The 20262-nt window shown below is 42.7% G+C and overlaps 1 pseudogene; it reads left to right on the top strand.

Moving 5' to 3' along the window:
- The first annotated feature begins 15320 nt into the window (after positions 1 to 15320).
- LOC111433396 lies at positions 15321 to 19581 on the top strand (annotated as a pseudogene).
- The last annotated feature ends 681 nt before the right edge of the window (positions 19582 to 20262 follow it).

Raw genomic sequence — 20262 nt, forward strand, 5'->3', positions numbered from 1 at the left:
AGCTACTTTGCAACTCATCAATGGTTAAGATAGTTGTATCCTTGGACTTCTCAATGGAACACACAATATAATCAAACTTGGGAGTCATAGATCTCATAATCTTTTCAACTACTTTAACATCTCCTTTGTTTTCACTATTTAGTTTCACCTTGTTGGCTATGCTAAGGGTCCAAGCAAAATACTCATTCACAGATTCTCCTGCTTTCATGTGAAGCATTTCAAACTCCTTCCAAAGAGCTTGCAAGTGTGCACGCTTTACCCGTGTCGAACCTTGATATTTCTGCTTCATAGAATCCCATATGTTATTTGTTGTATCCTTGTTGACGATTGTCTCCAAGATCGAACGATCTAAAACTTGAAATAGATAATTCCTTGCTTTCAAATCTTTCAACTTCTGATCTTCAATGTGCTTCTTTTGGGCATTTGTGAAAACGATGCCTTCTATTACTGCAGGAATCCCATTCTCCATCAAACTGAGTACTCCTTTGAACGCATAAAGTTTTTCATGAGCATCACCTAATGATCATAGTACCCATCAAATTTCGGAACTGCAGGTTGCACAAATGAACTCTTCATCAACATACTTTTATTATGACACACGTAGAAGATTGTTGCTTCTAGTTTTAACTTGGCTCTGATACCAAATATTAAGAATAAAAAGAAAACTGGAAAGATCAGAAAAATTGGGAGAAATCTCACGGTTTAATGAAGAATGAAATTGACTATTATATAGCCTTACGGAATACACTGAAAATGTTAAGAATAGAAAGAAAACTGGTAAGATCAGAAAAATTGGGAGAAATCTCACGGTCTATTGAGAATGAAATTGACTATTATATAGCCTTGCATAATACACTGCTACTCCAAATAAGGTGGTATGACTAAATGAAATAAACAAACATCCCTTAACAATAGGAATGTTTTGACTAAGTGGTTGTTAGATAAAACCTTTGTTTTTTCCTTATTTAGATTCACACGTTTACCTTTAATTTCCCTTTGACCATTTGACAAACACGTCGAATGGATTAGCGAATTCTTAGACGTCAATTTTCTAGGAAGTGGCACAGATTCAGTTGGCCACTCTCCACCCATTTTTAGGATAAGTTGTATTTAAATAGGAAATCTGTTTACAAGATTTCATATCCGGATTTTGAAGAGCAGTCAAAACTTTCAGTCCTTCTCTCTCTTATTTTACGCATTTTATCTTTCTTCCAACAACCTCCTGTCGACAATATCCTCTCGGTGTTTTCCCTGGCCGATTATCGAAATCCAACAAGTGGTATCAGAGCCAAGTTGAAGCGATCGGTAGTATACCATCACAGAAGAGCCAACCTATCAACATTCAAGTTGAATAGCTCAAGTGGTCAGAGTGTCGACCTAACAAGACACAGGTCTCAGGTTCGAGTAGAAGAAAATGCAAAGGGCGAAAATAAGCACATCGTGGGGTCCATCCCGAGCAAACTCGCTCACTCCTCCATGCCGCCGTCAAGTGCCGGCATCTCCATCACCACCACGAAGAGGCCGACGTCGTGATGACGGGCGTTGAGGTGTCGTTGAGCGAGTGATCAGGGAGACAACGACTGCCGTCGTTCAGTACCCGATGTTGACAAGGTCCAACTACAACGAGTGGGCCTTGTTGATGCGCGTCAACCTACAGGCGCATGGGTTCACGGGGCTCGCCAACAGCATCACCACACTCGGTGGCATCATCAACGAGACAGAAATCGTGAAGAAGAGAGGTCACCTGAGCAAGAATTGCTGGAGTAAGCTCAGGAACAAGGAGACGGCCGAAAAGAAGAGAGGTCACCTGAGCAAGAATTGCTGGAGTAAGCTCAGGAACAAGGAGACGGCCGAAAAGGCCCATGTGGCTCAATCCGAGGAGGATGAGCCGACCCTTTTCATGGTGACTGCATCAGTCCTACCTGGCGTCGAACCCGAGGAAGAACTCCCCAAATCCGACCCTTTTCATGGTGACTGCATCAGTCCTACCTGGCGTCGAACCCGAGGAAGAGCTCCCCAAATCCACAGAGGTAATCGACGACTGCATCAGTCCTACCTGGCGTCGAACCCGAGGAAGAACTCCCCAAATCCACAGAGGTAATCGACGACAGCATAACTGCTCCGGTGAGCGTCGACCCCGAGGAAGAACTCCAACTGTGCATAACAAATGCACCTGGGGAGCCAATCTCCGGTGAGCGTCGACCCCGAGGAAGAACTCCAACTGTGCATAACAAATGCACCTGGGGAGCCAATTCGACTAAAGGAGGAGCGAGTGCTCGCTCAAATCGGTGAAAGAGGCGAGCAGCAAGAGCACCGGCGATGGGTCCTCGACACGGGGGCAACAAACCATATGACCGGGGCCAAGTCTGCGTTCTCCGAGCTTGACTCGGGGATTCGCGGGATGGTGAAATTCGGCGATGGCTTCGTCGTCGAGATCGAAGGGCACGGCAGAGGCGGCCGAACAAGACGTGGAGTCTGGAGGACATGCCGCCACGGACACCGAGCCATAGGGCTCAAAACGGAGTTCAAACGAAACGAAATAAGGCAGATATAACACGTCGAATGGATTAGCGAATTCTTAGACGTCAATTTTCTAGGAAGTGGCGCACAGATTCAGTTGGCCACTCTCCACCCATTTTGTATTTAAATAGGAAATCTGTTTACAAGTCAAAACTTTCAGTCCTTCTCTCTCACTTATTTTACGCATTTTATCTTTCTTCCAACAACCTCCTGTCGACAATATCCTCTCGGTGTTTTCCCTGGCCGATTATCGAAATCCAACAGTGGTAGCCGACCACTAGAACAATCTAACATCTGAATAACAAAACCTAACAAGGTGGTTGGCTTCTCTACTCTTCTTCTCTCCCAAAACCCTAACCTCTTCTTCTCTCTTTTTCTTTCTCTTTCTTCTTATGGCTTAACTAATCAGACCAGTCAAGTAGAAGTAGGCATAAAATGACCACTTTGCTCCTATGTTGGCCTTGTCAAATTTTTTTTTAAAAGCTCGGGTGTTACAATGGCATTGCGCTTTATCGAGAGTTGCGCATCGAACACCATGAGCAACAATCAGGATGTTGAAGGAAACGATGTTGGATAAAAAATATTTAATGGAACAATTAGAGCATAGCCTAAATTCTTAAAATCTTATGATGATCGAACATCCTTGTCAGAATATTGTTTAAAGATCTCTAACTAGAGGATGATAGATTGGAGGCTATACCTAAACAAAACCAACTGTTTGTCATGCAAGATAAACCTCCTTTGACTAGAGACCCAAAAAAAGGTTAGGTCCATGCGATGGAAGGAGATGGAGAGTCATAACCTTCACTCTAATTCCTGCCTGCATAGTTTTCCAAATCTCTAGAAATTTCACCCATTGTCTTATTCAAATCATATTAGTCTTTGTACTAAGGTTGAATGGGAAAAATGTCATCTTCTACGTGCCTTCATGCAGCCCACCTGTAGCGGAAGTAAGCCACACGTTGGTTCCTTACACAAGTCCAACTTGCATCCCTTAGAGAAATTGCGCTCCATGCCCAAGTTCGAATTCTAATGGAACCTGGTTTTATTCTCGTGTGGCAGGTGTCACAATCGCACTCTAGTGGCAGCGTAACAATGATTGTGCAAAACTTGTTCTAACTCAGCGAACAAGTCAACCGTTTGAAATTTGGACTTCACGGACAATACCGGCGTATTCTAAGTCTCTGGTCATGTTTGAGATCAATGCTTTAGAAAACGTGAATGAGAAAATACGTTGAAAGCAATTTTAAAGAAGACAACGTTATAAGCCAAAAACGAGTAAGCAACAAGAACGAATTTGATAACATATAACAAGAGTATGAAGAATTGACAACTAGTCACATCTCCTATAGTACATTTTGAGTCATTTTAGCCCCAACAGGTGTAGACATAATTTTTGTGAATGGTCATACTCTCCCGTATTGACACACCAAGAAATAGTAAAGGTCTATCTAACTTGAAAGCAAGTAAAGTAAAAGGGGTTTGGAACGAACATGCGGCCATGGACAACATGTCCTAGACAAGCATGACCGAGACATCTGAAATACGACCACGAGCAATACGCCTTGGACAAGCATGACTGTGACATACTCACTAACTAAATTAGTTGACGTCTCTGTCAACAAACTCTTTACAAACTTAGATGTAGGACGAGACTGACTTCAAGTCTCTCAACGCGCTTGCAGCTGATCTCAGTATTGAGGGATCTCTTTCAACCGGCAAGAAACTGTTGGAAACCACTTTTTGATTCGTTGACTCTTCGCGTCTTCTCTGTTGGAGTCTCTCCTACTTTCTTTGCTAAAAAATTCTTCTTTGCTTGAGGTCGTACCACCTCCTTGTGTTTGGTGTCTTCTTGGTCGAGATAGTAACGTTCTAGTTTACTGACATGGATAACAAGACTAGTCCGCATCCATGGGAGCAATTGAATCCTATATGATATGATATAAACCAATACATTAATCATGCAATATAAACTTCAAGAAAGATGTGAAGAAATTTTGTTCAACTTATCACAAGATGTTGCAAATCATGTCATATTAAAGAAGAATCAAGCTTTATTTATTCTTGGATGGTTACAAATTTTGGGTGGATGATAATTTAGATGTATGGTACTACATTAATGTATTTTAAGACTTTATGATAATCTTGAGCGTAAAGCTCTAGTATCAAATGATAAGGAATCACTACAAGGGAAGTTAGATTCATATTACCTTAATAATCGAATATCTCAAGCCAAAAATACTTATTTGAGATTCGGCTCACTCCACAAGCAATATCGAACATGTCAAGCTTGAATGATTCTAAAAATGTAACCTAAACTACATAGAATTGCAAAGAAACTTAGCTCTTGACTAAAGAAAAGTAGGAACACTTAGCCTTAATATAAAGAGTCACTCCAAGGAAAAGTTAAATTCGGATTACCTTTTTGATCGAATATTTCAAGGCAAGAACACTTGTTTGAGATTCAAATAATTGTATAAGCAAGATTGATCATGTCAAGCTTGAATAATTCTAAACATGTAATCTAAACTATATATAATTGTAAAAAAACTTAGCCCTTAGCTCAAAGAAAGTTTAAATGCTCTTTTTACTAATTTTTCAAGTGGACTCTACAAAGATAACATACATGAGTTTTTATAGCTTAAAAAATAAAGACCCATAACTTTACCTGAGACATTCTAAGAGTGAGGAACTTTTCTATTTTGTTTGTAACACTCAAAAAAAGAAAATTGGCCAAAGTCAATAGAGGGGTAAATAAGTCATTTTGCCATTTGCAACTCCATCTATTATAGGGGTCCAAATGGAACCCTAATAGTAGTGAGGTAAATAAAAGGGAAGATAGAAAAAGGGTTGGGAGAGTCAAGAAGGAGCCGCCACGAAACTTCGTCAAGAACCGAGGTGAATCCTTGAATATTTTTCAGATCCGAGAATAACCTTTATGAATAAAAACCTAATACTTGGATATGTTCATCTAGGGAAGATCTTCTATTGATTCCGTGAAAAAACTTGGCCGGAAACAAAAAGATCTGAGAGCTCTCTCAAGAATAGTAAGGATGCTAACGGACCTCCCTCCAATGTTTGTAACTCGTTTTGTAATGAAGAAAAAAAAAATACTAGAGCGTATATGGTAATACGATCTATAACTTTGCAAAAGGAATCATGTCGATTCGAGTTGTAGATTGAAAGATACAAAAATGTAAAAATTAAGAAAAAATTATCAATTCCTCGTTTTCGTCAGATAGGGGGTGAAGAATTTTTCTAGCAGCCACGTGTCGACCAGCGACCGGTGAAGGCAACTTGGCAAGGTGGAGACATGTGTCAGGCATTGGCTGGAGCTATGCGTCGAATGACAGCTGGAGCAACACGACCCCAGCAAAACGGCAACCCGCGTTGCCTGCATGCCTAACCGGTTCCAAATCCGCGGGAAGATCCAACCCGACCCGCAACCCGCAGTCCACCCGAGCGAACCGCACCGTTAACTCGAACCAGAGCGCCTGACCCACGACTATAGAACCTCCGCCAGCATGTGGTACTCGTGCGTGCTGCCCACGAGTAGGAGTTTCCCCATCGTGTGAGAGTGCGTGGCCGGCGTGTGTAAGACCCTTATTGACCTGTTCGACTTCTGTTTGTCCGATTTTTGTCCCGATTCCAATTCTAACATAGTTTTTATGTGAATAGGGATCTATGGAGGAAAATCAATATTTTTTGACACCTAAATTGCTTAGAAACCCTAGCGAAAGGGCACACATCAACCAAGTAAGTCACCATACGGAACTTAGGAAGACATACTTGTAGGAATCGCTTCGATAATGCATGCATGCTAGATTAATTACTTTAGTTGACTAGATTTTCCCATTTTATGAGATTAGGTGGCAAAATGTATGTACCATGAAAAGTTAACCATGGTTTATGCTTCCGCTTAATATGTATCTGCTTATGCATGCTGAAAGGAGGATGGGAAAATTGTGAACTCTACGTTGCGTTCCGGGTGCTGATGGATGTTATTGCCCCGTTGAGCTTATTTGCCTATTTTGCATGGACTGTGTATGTAATAACTCGTATAGCTGGCATTAAATGAAAAAAAGCCAGCTGTACCAACATTTTAGGCAGAGAGAAAAGAAGAAAATATATATATACATATGAGAGGAATATGAAAAGGCAGGGTTGATAGGAAAGGATAGGTTTGCTACCTACCTCAAAACTTCTCTAACTCTTGTTGGTAAGAGATCAATAAATTAGAGGGAGGGGTTGAACCAAGATGTTTGAAATCAGAGGGAAAACGTCAAGTACTTCGTTGGAGTCAAAGCAACCACACGGGAGAAAATACCAACGAGGCCATAAGCTTGCAAGGAACTACCATTGATTGTAATCGAAGTCAGACAATCAAGGGTTGAAGAAGAGGAAAAAAGGAATGTTGGCAAGTGTCGAACAAGCTGAAGAAGTGAAGGAAAGTTGAGGGAAGGAAGGAGCAAATCGCTGGATTTAACTGACCATTGGACCAAATCAACCCACTATACCAAACTGCCCTACCGAAACTGCACCAACCCGTCAACCGACCCTACTTGCCTAGTGACCCGAAAGTCAACACCGGCCCGACTCGACCCATCTAGCTGACTCCAACCCACTACCTAAACCAAACCCGAAGGTAAACATGACCCAATTCTTGCAAATTTGCATCGTTTGTCTCGAATTCTACCCAACTTCTATAGTGTTGATATATTTTCTTAATGTAGGACCTAATTGAAGATCTTTGAAGAAATTGAAAATTTGTTGAAGACCCGGAACAAGCTCAGGAAGCCTACACCAAGTAAGTAACCGCATGGAGCAAGTTTCTAAGAAATTCTTGTAGGAGTCAGTTTGGAGTATGGACAAACGATCTAGTATTATACTTACGAGTTTGGTTAACATTAGTTTCATATGTGTTGTACTTCAATATCATGAATTATTATACCTTGATTATAGTTAGGGTTATATAGCTTCCAATGCATTAACATGAAATTCTTTGATAGGCATTTGGGTTTATGTGTGTGTTTCCTAGGATGTCGAGGTAGATTGTTAAATTCTTGATTTTCATTATGAGTATGATATAAGCCTTGATACTTTATTCTGCTTTGATTTGGGGTTTGGATAGCCCATTATTGCTCATTTGTGAATTGGACCATTTGCTATGTGCTAGATAGCGGGAATTATGAATTTTATAGATTATGAGTTACCATCTCTTAGTTGTCACCTATAGTGGATATGGGTGGCCATAATAAGTATACTACTGTAGTACTACGTCAGGGGTGCCTAGTGGGGAGAGCATGGCCTTTTACTGACCGGGGTGTAAGACAGGTAGTTTACTGACCCAACCCGGCGGGACGTAGTGGCAGGTAGTTATTGATTCTCAAGAACAGGTAGTTGATGCCAGACACCACTAAGTAGAATCCACTCACTTGAGCTCGGTAGATAGTTAGGTATGGAATAAAATCCATATCAATGAGAATCCATAAGGTCTTCTTTTGAGACCACAGTAGACTTCGCTAGAGATAGATTTGAGCACATAGCCAAAGATTCCGTGAATAGGATTAAGTCCGATAAGAGCCTACAAATAGGTTGCTTACTGAGTATATTTTTACTCATCCCATGTTATTGCTATTTTTTTTCAGGTGTTAAGTAGACCGATGTTAGTGGTGAAAACGTGCGGAGCTGTGCGGCTACAATGGAGACCCTTAGACCGAGTCCTCTCTATCCATGTCGTTTCTAATGTCATTTTGATGTTTATTTTGGAAAAACTTATGCTATTTTGTAATTGATTTCTTTTGATGTGACGCTGTGGATCCCGTTATGTTTTGAAACTATTTTGAATTTTAAATGCTTATTATTATTAGGTAACTTTAATTTTCTTGTGTCTCTAGTTTTATAAAATGGAAATGTTGTAAGGCTTTTACCCTAAAGTCCATATAGCAATTTGTGATTCGATGCGTCGGAGAGCGGTCGTTACAGTGTATAATATATTTAATGCTTGTTGTTTGCACACTATGACAATGTTTAGGAATCTTTATTATGATAAGCTTAGGGATTCGTGGTTAGAGTGACAAGTCACTGAGTTTCGATCTATTCCTTCCCTAGGAGCCTAATAGATCACCACGACAAATGAAATACCTTAGGAGTGTTCTTAGGCTGCTAATTGTGTGAATGATATCTATAGCTTCGTGGGTGGACTAAGGGTTCCTGATCAATTTTCATTGCTCCTAGTTGTTTTGCATGGGAAATAAGTCCCAACGTCGTACAACCCATTAGCTGCATGGGAACGGGTTGGGTTGCGCTCCCCAATAAGGGGGACTATCATAGGCCTAGGAGGGTACTCAATGTCACGGTCATGCATGTCCAAGGCGTGTTGTCTTTGGTTGCATGATAGATATCCCAATCTTGCTTGTCCAAGACGTGTTGTCTATGGTTACATGCCCATTCCAAACCTCTTTTACATGCTTTCATCCTAGATAAGACTTTACCATTTCATATTGGGTCAATGTGGGGTGCGCATGACGGTTTACCAAAATCATGTCTACGCCCACAAGGGCTAAAATGCTAAAATGCCCCCAAAATGTACTATAGGGGAACATGACTAGTTGTCACTTCTTACTGAGTTATATGCTATTTAAGCTGTGATATTCATTTCTTTGCTTATAGTCATATAACGTTTATTGGTTGGTTTAGGACTGCGTAACTAGGCCGAGGGTAGAATGATTTATGGTCGACGGTTGATTTTTGGGTATCCGATTTGGATCTGACCTGAACTCCATGGACTTCAAATTCCTTACCCGATTTCTTGCGAAAAAGCCAACAATTTTCTCTCTTCCTGAAACCATCTTCAACGTCCGTTTCTCATCCTTATTCCATCTCAAATCTTGCCATCTCTTGCCCCTTCTTCCAAGCCTCTATGGTTCTTGTATGTACCTATATGTGTAGATCTATGGTGTTTGAGTAATATAGGATAAAATCCGAGATCTGACAGTGACGAAGGAGGATTCAAACGTACTGTAATTGGGAATTCTTACTGTGAGTGTACTAGAGATCTTTGGCTGGTTATTCCTCTATTTGTCGTTCGTCCGGGGTTGCTCAATTCTTTCTCGCGCCATGAAAGTTTGACCTTTCTCATTCTCTCTTCCTTGCAGGTGGTCTTCTGGAGGATGGCAGGAGTTTGTGGAATTGTTTGGCGTGCCAGGGGAGTCGGGAGTGAGTGCGACCAAAAAAGGAATGAGAATTCTGGCGCCTCGCTGAAATTCTCGAGCGGTTTCTAGTGACGAAGTTTTTTTTTTTTTTTTTTTAATTTTGTTTGTGGTCGTTACAACCACAATTATATACAAAATGAATTTCATTACAAGTCGGTGCTGTTCAAATTTATCACATACGATAAAATGAGTTTAGGTTAGAATAACAAAAACGAAGTACAAAATACTAGTATATAAGGATAGATTGATGCTCTGAAACAACCACTTTATGGTTGCGCAACTCTCGAGTGCTTTTTCACCCTAAATGACAAATACTTGAAAAAGAAAGAAGAAAAAGGTGAGTATAAATACTCGGTAAGCAATAACTTAGTCTTGAACCTCTTTTTGGCATCTTGCTTATGAATACCTACTTGTTCAATGAAACTCTCTTCACTAGGTAACTTAGTCAACATCCATGTGTAGTAACTTTTAAATGGACTCATCTTATCATCTATGATTTTCTCCCACTTGGTTGAATCCTCTACCTGTACGGTCTTATAAAGAACTTTGGTTTCCCGTTAGCAATAAATAATATAATGAAAGTGAATATCTATATGGTAATCTAATAGTTCTAGAAGATCTCCTTAACACTTTTACATGTGTCATTTTCTCAACTTACGGTTTCTTAGCAACGGTTTCTAGAGTTTCTTAACACTTGTACATGTGTCATTTTCTCAACTTAGGGTTTCTTAGCAACGATTTCTAGAGTTTCTTGAGTTTTTGCTGTAACATCACTATATGAATTTTTCTACAACTCAACCTTAACTCTCACTTGTTTTGTAGTCTCAAAATCTTTTTTTTTCTTTATACATGACATTTTCATCGAATGTCACGTCAAAATATCTTAGGTTTTTTTTTTCTATTTTTGCTATCCCAAAATCTATACCCAAAACATGTCGTAACCATAGCTTATGAATGGCACTTTATAGCCTTAGCATCAAACTTGTCTTTCTTCTCTAGATCAATATGAACATATGTCATGCGACCAAAAGTTCTCAAGTAAGAGTATTTGAGTTCTTTTCCAGTCCATACCTTTTTTGGTAACTTGAACCTTAAGGGTACCGACGAGCCTCTATTGATCAAGTGAACTAATGTATTCCCAACATCAACTCAGAATATCTTTGGCAACCCAGAATGAATCATCATGCTTCTTCTTACTCATTCAAGTTTATGTTCATCCTTTCCACAATACCATTTTGTCTTATCTTAATAGTAACTATCCTTATTAACCTGATTCCCTCCGTTGCACAGAATGCTTTGAATTCTGACTTATCACATTCTTCTCTATTGTCAAATCTCAAACATTTGATCTTCAAACCACCCTACTAAAATATGACTTCTATTTTAAAAAATAAATCCATACATTCTTGTTGAATTCATCAGTAAAGTTAACGTAGAACTTAGATCTACTAAGTGATGAAACTGGAGATGGTCCTCAAACATATGTATAAACCAATTCCAATCTACTTTCTTCGGTTCTCTATCAACCTTTATAAAGCTATTTTATTTTTGTTTGTCCATAACACAATTCTCACATAGACTCATGTAAACATATTTTAGACCCTCTAAAACTCATTTTGCAACCAACATCTTCAATCCTTTCACTCATATGTCTAAGTCTATTGTACCATGACTTGAACAGGAAGCACTATCAGCAACGATAGCCATGTTTATACACCCTGCAGTGATATATAATGTTCTAGATTTCGTGTCACATGCTACCACCAAAGTACCCTTCACAATCTTCAACGAACTCTTCCCTAACTTTATTGTATAACCTATACTATCCATTTAACAAATAGAGATTAGATTTTTCTTGAGACCAGAAATATATCTAACATCCTTTCAGTGAGAACTACATTTCGAATCAAACTTTCGTTTCTTAGATCCTGGGAACTTCTAATCGCAGTAACAATAGTGTCCCAAGATTCAACTGAAGATAAAATCAAAATGAATGTTTTAATTTTATATTCAAAATTGATTTCCACAGTAATCATATTGAACTCATTTATATAATTTGCAACAAATTCACCTCCAAATATTTGTAAATTGAACAACCTTCGCATCAAATAATACCTTGTTCATAACCGACGGTTTTTTACATATTTGATGTCATCAACAAATTTGACTGTAACGACCCGGGAAAGAAAAAAAAAATATATATAATAAATAAATAAATGAAAACGAAAAAAAAAAAACCCAGTCGCCGGAAAACTAAAACCCGCGAGTTTTCCGGCGACCGCCGAGTTTCGCGGAACCCACGCGAAACGACGGCCACAGCACGCCCACCATCAGCCCAGTATCTTCAGAACACCTGCAAAGGGAGAAAAGAGAGAAAATTTCGAGAGAGAGAGAGAGAGATTTTGGACAAACGTCGGCGAGTGTCCAGTTTCTCCGACGAGCCCTCAAACCACCCTTAAACCGACACCAAACGACCTATTACTACCATAAGAGAGATCCCTAAAGAAAGCACAATAACTCAGGGTGCGTTTTGTGTTATTTCGTAAGCGTCGTCGTCGGTAACCGAGGTCGAAAAATTAGGTTTCTTAATCGATTCTTAGATCTATGGCTTTTAGGAGCTTTTAGGCCGCAAAACTCCCAAAAAGGAAAGAAGGACGACGAACAAAGAGGAAAAGGGAAGGAAGAGGACCGAAATCAGCAACGGAAACGCCGCGGGAAGGAGAGAGAAAGCTCGCCGGAAAATCGGCCAAAGTCGGGTAAGGAAGACGAGAAACACGGATCCGGGTCAACCCGAACCCAGAACCCGGGAGAGCCAGCCCGTTCCTTCCTTGGCCTCTGCCTTCGGCCCAACCCAACTACAGCGGCCCAAACCTCAAACCGGCCTAGAAGCCACGGTTTAGTTGAACCAACCCAGACTAGACCCACGGTCCAATTGAGCCGGACTGCAAACCAAACACTTGCGGCCCAGCCCAGTAAGCCGAGGCCCAACGTTTAGCCTTGGCCCAGTAGCCTTCCACAGCCCGCGACCCGAACCATGACTCGAACCAGACTGCGACCCGCGCTTCGACCCGACACTACCGCCCGACGTGGCTTTCTCTGCTGCTGCCACGTGTCACATAGCGGCGCGGCAGTCCCTCGGCTCGGCTCTGCGAAAACGGCTCGGGTTCCCTCCGGTGACGCTCCGGCGGCTCCTCCGGCGGCTCCAGCGACTGTTCGGCTCGACTCACCTATCTTCAGCCCGGTTTCCACTGTTTCGACCCTCCCGGATCTGTTTTTGGCCCCGATTAAGGTATCTGAGGCCGTTTTAGAGCCGTATTTCACATTTATTAAATTATAGGTAAATTAATTGTGAAATACTAACGAAAAGTGGTGAACGGTGTGATAGGAAACAAACCTCGGCGACGTAGGAAGCAGCTCTCACGGAACGGGAGCTTACGTTTAGCTATTTAGGGAGTACTTCGGCCAAGGCCAACCAAGTAAGTGGCCTTACTATAGGATAGGCTAAATAAATTATATGATGCTTGATGATATGTGCTAGTATATACATATTTTGTTGAGTGACGCTTGATATGTTTGACGCACGTTGTGGCATTATGATGAGCATGATGATTGCATGATTTTTACCTTAATATGATGATGTGTTCCATATTGAGCATGCTAGATGATGATGAGTGCCATATTGCATCATGTCGTTAGATCGACGTAGGACACAACCCTAAGAGCATGAAAATGATATTAATATAAATATCCACGAGTATGCGTTACCTAGAGTAACAAAGAGATGAGACTAGAGGGTTGTGTCAGAAGAGACATTACGATGGATTTAGAGGGACCTCATGCATTTTGTATGTTCATAAGCATAGGGCTACTTCCCCTAGAGATGATGAGTGCGGACGCGCACCTTATGATGAGCGCGAATGCGCACAGGTGCGAAAGCACACAGATGAGGGTGTTCATGAGGCGCATGACACTATGGGGTTCCGCTGACCTTCGGACGTCGCTACAGATTAGCTTGACCAGAGGGTCCAGGGGGTGTGCGAGCGCCCTGGGGACTCACACTCGCACGTGTGAGTCGTGTGTAGGGAAGTACTACACATCCAATTTGTCCGAGACTGGAAGCCACCCCTAAAATGATTAGAGATAGGTCCCTATTCATGATTGCATGTGTTTGCATTAGCATGGCCCCTATAGTGGGGTCACTTACTGAGTATTTCTTCGAAATACTCAGGCCGTGTGCCATATTGTTTTTCAGGTAAAGGCAAGGCTCCCATGTACGGTTGACGGTGGCATCGTGATCAGAGACTGTGGCGCGTGCATAGGATAGTTGCATATTTAATTCCTAGTCTTGGTTAGGATAGGGCATTTGCATTTCATTCATTTATATTAATTAATTTGTAATCGTGTTATTTTATCATTTTGAACTCCAATGTTTTCCAATGTTTTAATGTATTCTGAAGTTTTAAATTTTTCCGCTAATAAAGATGAGCATGCTTAGGTTTTTATTCTGCATTAGAGATGAGCATGAGACGTTAGTGGCGACTCTAGATATGTGGAAATTTAGGGTCGTTACAGTTGGTATCAGAGCTCTAGGTTTTAGATTCTGTAGACTAGCCTACGATGTAGGCTTGGCACGCTCCATGGTCCCAACGTTGATGCCCTGTCACCGTCAGGTACGCCTTGCATAAGATAAGAAAAGAGAAACGTTTTAAAACTCGCATGCATTTTTTTTGTTATGTTGACATTACTGAAATGGTTGTGATATTTCACGTATTTATTTAAGAGTATGACGTCATGTGGTGCATGCTGAGTAATTTTGTTAATAGCATGATATGATGCTTAGCATGGTGAATGTTTACTTCTTTGGCGTTACGATGTATTGTATAGTGTGCGTATTGTTATATATATATATATATATGCATAGTATTAAGGCCTTAGACTTAAGCAACCTTATATTGGTTTATAGAACCATGTCCGGAGGACGAGGAAGAGGAAGAGGAAGACGAGGAAGGGGGCGACCCCGTCGTAGAGAAGTAGGACGAGGTTGGCAGTAGAGGGCCCACCTCAAGAAAGATTAGAGACTGGGCCGGTAACAGTTACGCCGCCCCCAGTCTTATCACCAGTTGAGCTACCTCCTCCAGCTCCACTACAAGCTGAGCCTCCACCACCAGTAGAGCCTCCACCACAAGTAGAACCTCCACCCCAGCCTACCCTACCACTCCAAGTCACACCTGAAGCTCCACCCTAGCCTACCCTAGGTTAATGTGTGACTCCATCCAAGCCCTAATTCAAACCTTGGTAACCAATCAGCAAGCCAGTCTACAACAGGCCAAGGAACAAGCCCAAGCACAGGCCCAGGCATAGGCGTTGGCACTGGCACAGGTACAGGCACAGATACAGGCACAGGCACAAGCACAAGCATAGGCCACTGCTCAGGCCAATGCCCCAGTAAACCCTCCACAACCTGTTAGATGTTCAAACTGGATAAGGGATTTCAAGAGATACGACCCTCGACCATTCACTGGTTCCCTGGTAGACCCCATAGAAGCCCAAATGTGGATTGCAGCGGTGGAAACCACCTTTGAGACTATGGAGTGCCCAAAGAACCAAAAGGTCGCCTGTGCAACCTTCGTCCTACAAAAGGACGCAGAGATATGGTGGAGAGATAACAAAACCCTCCTTAACCCAGAAGGGGGACCAATGAACTGGGAACGATTTAAGGAGGCCTTCCTTAAAGAATATTATCCTAAGTCAGAGCGACTTAAAAGGCAGCAGGAGTTCGCCCACCTAGTACAGGGAGGGCTCACAGTGGAGAAGTACAACAGAGAGTTTAATAAACTCAAGAGATTTGCACCGTCCATGGTGGACACTGAGGAAAAGATGACAGAGAAATTTGTATTGGGTTTGGAACCAAGAATCCGCCGCATGTTGGAGGCGTTCAACCCAAAGACCTATGAGGAAGCCTTGAGAACTGCCAAGGCTTTAGAGAAACCAAAGGATGAGAAACGACATGAAGAGCCAGTTATAATTGGGCAGAAGTGTCCTTATGAATCAGGAGGCTCTGACCGCCCACCACCAGCACGTAGGCACCGTTCCAATAATAGACCCGCTCCTAGATGGGGTGAGCGACGCCCTCCCCGACATACTGACAGGAACCCCAAGAATCAAGATGGGGCCAGAGGGAGGAGAGAGGAAGGGTGCACTATCTGTGGAAGACTACACGGTGGGAGGTGCATGGCTGGCAGCCGAGCGTATTATAGATGTGGTCAAGAGGGGCACATCGCCGTGAACTGCACGGCCGGAAATGCTGCAGCACAAGCAAACCCGCCCAGAGTAGTAGAGCAAATGGATCAACCAGCACCACCACGAACTCAAGCTAGGGCATACGCGTCAACCAGCAAGAACACTGGGAGGTCCGACGCCGTGGTGACAGGTACACTATCCATTTTAGGTCATTTCGCTTTTACCTTATTTGATTCTGGTTCCACGCATTCCTTTATTTCCATGCCTTTTGTTGTACAAGTAGGGTTCGAATTAGAACCCTTATTGCATGAAATGTCTGTAAGCACCCCTGCGGGGGTAGACTTAGTATCTAGGGATAGAGTAAAGGATGGCCAAGTAATCATAGGGAACCAAACTTTAAGCGTTGACCTGATGGTGGTAAACATGACAGATTTCGACGTCATACTAGGCATGGATTGGTTAGCTGAAAATCGAGCTAGTATAGACTGTCGCAAAAAGGAAGTAAAATTTTCACCACCGATAGGACCTACCTTTAAATTTAAAGGCACAAATCCCGGGATTACCCCCAAGGTAGTCTCGATGATGAAAGCAAAGAGGTTAGTCCAACAAGGTGGATGGGCTATATTAGCATGTGCTGTAGACGTGAGAGGAAAGGAAGAGACCCTAGTAAACGTGCCAATAGTAAACGAGTTCCCGGATGTATTTCCGGATGACTTACCTGGAATACCCCCTTCCCGAGCGGTAGACTTCGTCATCGAACTCGAGCCGGGAACTGGGCCTATTTCCAAAGCACCCTATCGCATGGCGCCAGCAGAGTTGAAGGAACTCAAGGCGCAAATGCAAGACTTACTAGATAAAGGATTCATTCGACCTAGCGTGTCCCCCTGGGGTGCGCCAGTGTTGTTTATTAAGAAGAAAGATGGATCGATGCGTCTGTGCATTGATTACAGAGAGCTAAACAAGAGAACCATAAAAAACAAATATCCTCTGCCTAGAATAGAAGACTTGTTTGATCAACTCAGAGAAGCAACAGTATTCTCTAAGATAGATCTTCGGTCCGGTTACCACCAAATTAGGATTAATGAAAAAGACGTACCAAAAACAGCGTTTAGGACAAGGTACAGTCACTACGAGTTTGTAGTGATGTCAATTGGCCTCACCAATGCCCCAGCTATATTTATGGAGTTAATGAACCGGGTATTCAAAGAATGCCTAGACATGTTTGTGATTGTGTTCATTGACGACATCCTCATATACTCGAGAACCGACCTAGAGCACGAGGAACACCTCCGAAAAGTTCTAACCACCCTAAGAGAGCACAAGTTGTACGCCAAGTTCTCCCAATGCGAATTTTGGTTACGACAAGTCTCTTTCCTAGGACACGTGGTGTCAAAGGACGGAATATCTGTAGATCCCACCAAGGTCGAAGCGATTACAAAGTGGGAACGCCCAACTACGGTAACGGAAGTAAGGAGTTTCCTAGGATTGGCGGGATATTATCGTAGGTTCGTACAGGACTTCGCTAAAATATCCTCACCTTTAACAAAGTTAACAAAAAAGGGGTGCCATTTAGATGGGATGATGCTTGTGAGGCAAGCTTCCAGAACCTAAAAGAGAGATTGGTAACTGCCCCGGTACTCATAGTACCCGAGAGCTCAGAAGGATATGTGATCTATAATGATGCCTCCATGAAAGGACTGGGATGTGTGTTAATGCAACACGGCAAGGTTGTCGCATACGCATCTCGTCAACTTAAAGAATATGAAAAGAACTACCCTACCCATGACCTAGAGTTGGCCGCTGTAGTGTTCGCGTTGAAAATCTGGCGACATTACCTATATGGCGAGAAAACCCAAATTTTTACCGACCACAAAAGTTTGAAATACTTCTTCACCCAGAAAGAGTTAAACATGAGGCAGAGAAGGTGGTTAGAATTGGTGAAGGATTATGACGTAGATATCCAGTACCACCCTGGGAAAGCAAATGTGGTTGCAGATGCCTTGAGTAGGAAGACGGTCCACTCGTCGGCCCTCATTACGAGGGAAGTAAGGGTACAAAGAGAGTTCGAGCGAGCCAACATAGCTGTAGCGACCGAGGGAGTCATAGCACAGCTGGCTTGACTCACGGTACAACCTACGCTTAGGCAGAGAATTATTGCCTCCCAACGAGAGGATCCTAACCTACAGAAAGTCCTAGGACAACTAGACGAAAGTCCAGTAGATGGATTCTCGAAGTCATCAGATGAAGGACTATTGTATCAAGGACGCTTATGTGTATCGGCAATAGAAGATTTAAGGAAGGAAATACTGATGGAAGCTCACAACTCACCATTTGCGATGCATCCAGGAGGTACTAAGATGTACCAAGATTTAAAACAACACTTTTGGTGGAAGAGCATGAAGAGGGATGTGGCCGGGTTTGTGAGCAAGTGCTTAGTTTGTCAACAAGTGAAAGCTCCAAGACAAAAGACGGCGAGGTTGTTGTAGCCCCTAAGCATACCGGAGTGGAAGTGGGAAAACATAGCGATGGACTTCATAGTAGGTTTACCCAAAACACCCAAGGGCTATACAGTGATCTGGGTAGTTGTCGATAGGTTGACCAAGTTGGCACACTTTCTACCTGAGAAGGTTACATATACAGTTGACAATTGGGCACAACTGTACGTGAAAGAAATAGTAAGACTACATGGAGTCCCAGTGTCTATAGTGTCGGATCGGGATCCACGCTTTACGTCAGCGTTTTGGCGCGGACTTCAAAAAGCACTGGGTACCCGCCTCGACTTTAGTACCGCCTTTCACCCCCAAACAAATGGACAAACGGAGCGTTTAAACCAAATTCTAGAGGACATGCTACGTGCTTGCGTACTAGATTTTAAGGAAAGTTGGGATTCCAAACTACACCTAATGGAATTCTCATATAACAACAGTTTCCAAGCAACTATTGGAATGGCACCGTTTGAGGCCCTGTACGGGAAACGGTGTAGGTCCCCACTATGTTGGGACGAGGTAGGAGAGAAAGAATTAGTAGGACCCGAGTTGGTTCGACTCACGAATGGGGCTGTCCAGAAAATTCGAGCGAGGATGCGTACCGCTCAAAGTAGACAGAAAAGCTACGCCGATGTAAGGCGTAAAAGCCTGGAGTTTGAGGTGGGGGACCTAGTATTCCTCAAGGTGGCACCAATGAAAGGTGTGTTAAGATTCGGACATAAGGGCAAGTTAAGTCCTAAATTCATTGGACCATTCGAGATCCTAGAGCGAGTTGGTCCGGTAGCGTATAAGTTAGCCTTACCTCCAGCCCTCTCAGGAGTACATGATGTATTTCATGTGTCGATGCTGAGGAAGTACATTACGGATCCTATCCACATAATAGACTACGAACCACTCCAACTCAATGAAGATCTGAGCTACGAGGAAAAACCAGTAAGAATCTAAAAACCTTACGCAACAGGAGTACTGCGTTCGTTAAGGTACTGTGGCGGAATTACCACAGCGAGGAAGCCACATGGGAGCGTGAGGACGAGATAAGAGAGAAATACCCCGAGTTGGTACAAGAGTTTGAGACTTTCGAGGACGAAAGTTCTTTTTAGGGGTAGATAATGTAACGACCCGGGAAAGAANTATATATATATATAAATAAATAAATGAAAACGAAAAAAAAAAAAAAAACCCAGTCACCGGAAAACCCGCGAGTTTTACGGCGACCGCTGAGTTTCGCGGAACCCACGCGAAACGACGGCCACAGCATGCCCACCCTCAGCCCAACATCTTCAGAACACCTGCAAAGGGAGAAAAGAGAGAAAATTTCGAGAGAGAGAGAGAGAGATTTTGGACAAACGTCGGCGAGTGTCCAATTTCTCCGACGAGCCCTCAAACCACCCTTAAATCGACACCAAACGACCTGTTACTACCATAAGAGAGATCCCTAAGGAAAGCACAATAACTCAGGGTGCGTTTTGTGTTATTTCGTAAGCGTCGTCGTCGGTAACCGAGGTCGGAAAATTAAGTTTCTTAATCGATTCTTAGATCTATGGCTTCTAGGAGCTTTTAGGCCGCAAAACTCCCAAAAAGAAAAGAAGGACGACGAACAAAGAGGAAAAGGGAAGGAAGAGGACCGAAATCGGCAACGGAAACGCCGCGGGAAGGAGAGAGAAAGCTCACCGAAAAATTGGCCAAAGTCGGGTAAGGAAGACGAGATCCACGGATCCGGGTCAACCCAAACCCAGAACCCGGGAGAGCCAGCCCGTTCCTTCCTTGGCCTCTACCTTCGGCCCAGCCCAACTACAGCGGCC

This window comes from Cucurbita moschata, unplaced genomic scaffold, assembly GCF_002738365.1.
Source record: "Cucurbita moschata cultivar Rifu unplaced genomic scaffold, Cmos_1.0 Cmo_Scf00042, whole genome shotgun sequence".
Classification (NCBI taxonomy): domain Eukaryota; kingdom Viridiplantae; phylum Streptophyta; class Magnoliopsida; order Cucurbitales; family Cucurbitaceae; genus Cucurbita; species Cucurbita moschata.